Source organism: Apium graveolens, unplaced genomic scaffold (assembly GCF_009905375.1).
Source record: "Apium graveolens cultivar Ventura unplaced genomic scaffold, ASM990537v1 ctg7196, whole genome shotgun sequence".
Taxonomy (NCBI): domain Eukaryota; kingdom Viridiplantae; phylum Streptophyta; class Magnoliopsida; order Apiales; family Apiaceae; genus Apium; species Apium graveolens.
Window position 1 is genome coordinate 1 of NW_027420119.1, and position 4,409 is coordinate 4,409.

Here is a 4,409-nt window from a genome sequence, read left to right on the forward strand (position 1 = left end):
AGTTGTGTTACATCAGTAGTGATTACCTGAGTTGTTACCTGATTGCTTGATGAACTAACTTCATTTTCCTCAGAATCAGCCATGAGAGCTAAGTTAACATACTCCACATCTTCATTCTCTTCCTCTCCATCAGCTGCCCAATCTTTTTCTTGAGTAATGAAAGCCCTTTCCTTTTGCTTGAGCAGATCAAAATATTTCTTCTTGTAATCTACTTGGTCAAATTTCTTCTTTTCAGAAGTTGGCTTTCTGCACTCACTTGCAAAGTGTCCACTTATACCACAATTGAAACACTTGAAATTTGATTTGTCCACCATGTTCTTATGAGGTTTAGTGGCTCTAGTGTTTTTCTTAAACTTCATCTTTGCAAATCTCCTGGACAGAAATGCAAGATGCTCATCAACACTATCAGAGTCATCTTGACTGGAGTTGTCTTCATTCTCAGCAACTTGCTCTTTTCCTTTGCTTGATTCCTGATATCTTGTACCATCTTTGGAGTTTGATGTAGATCTCACAGTTTCTTGTCTGCATTCCCTCTCATTTTCAGCTACCAATGCAACTGAACTTCCTTTCTTTCTCCCCTTCTCCAATACCTCATCCTGTTCCAACTCTAGTTCATAAGTCTTCAAGATTCCATATAATCTTTCAAGAGTGAAGTCCTTATAATCCTGAGAGTTTCTTAAGGAGACAGTCATGGGTTTCCATTCCTTTGGCAAGGATCTTAAGAATTTAAGATTTGAATCCTTCACCTGGTACACTCTACCATACAGCTTCAATCCATTCAACAGCTTTTGGAATCTGTTAAATGTGTCATTTAAAGATTCATTTTCTTCAAAATGAAAATACTCATACTGTTGAATGAGAAGCTGCATCTTGTTCTCTTTTACTTGTTCTGTACCTTCACACAGCAGCTGAACTGTGTCCCAAACCTCTTTGGCAGTTGAGCAATTTATCACATTATCAAACATATCCTTGTCAAGACCATTAAACAAAATGTTCATAGCCTTCTTATCCTTGTGGACTTCTTCTGTGTCTTCCATTGTCCATTCTGCTCTAGGTTTTGGAATGGATTGACCAACAGCAATTGTGGCCGTAGCAACTGTGGCTACTTTGTGGGGAATGTGAGGACCATTCTCAATACAGTTTACGTAACCTTCATCTTGGGAGAGTAGATGAAGGTGCATTTTCACCTTCCAGTGGTGATAACTGTCTCTGTCAAGAACTGGGATTTTTACTCCAATATCCTTCTTACTCATCTTTGTTAGATTCCAAGATCTTTAAACTCTTTGTTTGTCAAGAGCCTGCTCTGATACCAATTGTTATTTCTAGAGAACTAACAATGAGATTTACAGAAGGGGGGTTAAATGTAAATCTCAAAACTTTTTCAAGTTTTGAGCAGTTTATATAGACTGTGTGTTCAAGATGAACAAGTGTGTGAATTGCTTTAAGCTGATACAGACAGAAATATATTCAAGCACAAATGTAAAGAACACAATAAACCTTTAAAAACTTTTCTGGTGGATTTGTTGTTCCACCAGAGATGGTATTTCAGAAATTCTGTGATCTAAGAATTTGATCACAGCTGCATCCTAGTACAAACTAGATAATTTTTCTCTCAAGATTTTTCTAAACAGCTCTGGAAAAATTCTTATCTAATTACTAGCTACTACTTGGTTTATATATTTCCAAGTTTACAAGTGAAGACAGGGATATATAAAATAATAAAGTAAGATCTCCACTTGTTTCTTCTCCAGTTCACTCCAGTACTTTGTTGACTTAATGTCTCTTTATACTAGAGTAGAACGGCTGCTTTTTCTGATGTTCCTGAAATTAGGCTGCCACATTTCAGTTATCTCTGTTCACCCACGTGCCTCTGTTTGTAGGTACAACTACCACTTATCAACGGTTAATCAACAGAACATCCGTTGAAGCTTTCATCCGTTGATGCATTCATCCGTTGAAGGATGTTATCCGTTGAAGCTTTAGAGACATCCGTTGAAGCTTAGCTTCTCATCCGTTGAAGGTCTTTAAGTCATCCGTTGATACCACTTCATTTATACAAAATTACAAGGCATGAAATATTTACAATTGGCCTTCCTATCTGCATATCTTCTAGTAGTCAACATGACTCATAGTTTCTCTCAACTTCTAAGAATTACATCTTAAATACAGAGACTGAAATATGCTACAACACTAGACTTATTTCTAAGTAAAGCTACACCATCAACGGATAGCCAAAGTGGTCTTATCCGTTGAGGCTACAGACACTGAATTTCTACTTAAGTGTTTTGTTAAAGATATCATCAAACTAATGCACATATATTCCTAACACTAACCATTAAAGGTAAAGAATTCTGTATCACTAGTGATGTTATAAAAGCATGTTTCAAGATTCCTGATAACACTGTGACCTCACCATACACTGACACTGATATAATCAATATGCTTAATTCCATGAACTATGCTCTTTCTACTTCTAAGTTAAGTACATTAGGAGACTGGGCCTTAGGATAGAATGGAGTTTTATGTGTGATGTAGTGACAAAGGTCTTTTCAGGTAAAGTTAGTAATTTTGATTCAGTCAATATCTCCATGCTTAATATGCTCTACATGCTAGTTACAGATAAGTTCTATAATTTCAGTGACCTTGTTTTGTTTGAGTTAGGTTTCAAACTAGGAGAGTTAAATAAGAGAGGTAAGAATGTGTATTATACTAGATTCTTTATGATGTTAGCTAACCATCTCTCTGAGGGTATTGTGCTTGAGAACCCTAACAACAAATTAGATTGTTGGGTTCAAGAGAGAAGGCTCATTACAGATTTGAACAGGGCTAATCATCACAAGGAGGTGCCACTGTTCTATTTCCCTGTAATGGTAGCACCTCAGGTAAGTGAGGTAAGTTCATCTATTCCTACTACTATTCCAACCTCACTAATTTCTTTGAGTTCTAGTGTGGCTATGGCAACTGTGTCAATGACCCAACAGTTGCCTACCCAAGCTACCAAACCTGTAAATATTTTAAAACCCAAATCAAAGAAAGCCCCCTCTGGTATCTCTCAAAAGATGCTAGTTGCAAAATCCACCAAACCACACTGCAGTTTCCCAACAAACTGCAGTGCTTAAAAAGGATAAAAGCTCATTTCTAGCTGCATCCTCCCAAAAGGATGTAGTTATTGAACAAAGCTCTCAACCAAGAGCACAGGCCAAGAGGGTTAGGGACACAAGCTCACCCCAAACTTATGCCAGAAAGAAGAAATCTAAAACCCTTGGGGATGTAAAGGGTACACACACTGTGCAAACTGGTGCTAAAGACACAGTCACTGCACCTTCACAAATTCAGTTTGATGTGACTCCAATAAATATGGAGTCACAACAAAAATCTCTAGTAATAGAAGCACCTCAATCACCAAACTCACCCACAAACTCACTGGATGTGGATATGATAAACACATCAATTCCTGATTCCCCTTCTTTAACTTTGTTGGGGAAGCCAAAATCTAGTGCAAATGAGCATCATCTTTTAGATGATATGTTGGCTCACTTGCCCATTCTTTCAGGTGCTGTTGAATCATCTGTGCCCAAAATATCCTCAATCAGCACAAAGTCCACAATAGTTTCCATTCCTAGTTTATTCATTTCTACTCTCTCGATGGATATCGCTCATCCGTCGAGTAGTGATTGTATCCTGACGGATAAGCTTAACAGCAGTTATCCGTCGGATAGCAAAACCACTCACCCGATGGATATCACTCATCCGTCGAGTATCTTTGTACAACTTCAAACTTCATTTATTTCAAGTGCAGAAGAATTAGTGGTTGTACAGTCACTATTAGGATTGAGAGAGAAGAGTGTTTTGAGTGAGAGTCTGGGTTGCTCCCAGGAAAAAGGAGAGGAAATGAGTGACATTATGCAATCCATTTCTTCAGGATTGGCAAAAGAAAGTGAGAGGAGTCCCGCCTTAGAAGTTGAAGGTGAGGGTGTGAGGGTGGGGAGCCAGGGTGAGACCCTGATGCAACAAAAGAGAGAAAATTAGAGAAATGCAGGTACTGGAGCTATAAGGATGGATGTCATTGCTAGTGAGTCAATGAATGTCCAGGATGCAGACAGGGAGGGACTATCTCAGCAACCTAAAGCTGTTATAGATTCCACCTCCCTTGATGCTGAGGCATTTACTCACCCTGTTCCAGTTTATCAACTTCTAGCTGAACAAGGCAATGACAATGCAGAAAGGATGCTCAATCTGGTGCATACCACACAGTCTATGATAAGAGCTAAGGATGCCATCACAGCTTTGCCCTCTACAGCTGGTGATGTGGATTATGAGACTGGTGGCTCAGCTGATTTCTTTGGTGATGAAAGTGGGGATAGTGAAGATGGAGCAATGGATATAGGGGGAGAAGTAGGTTCCAGTTC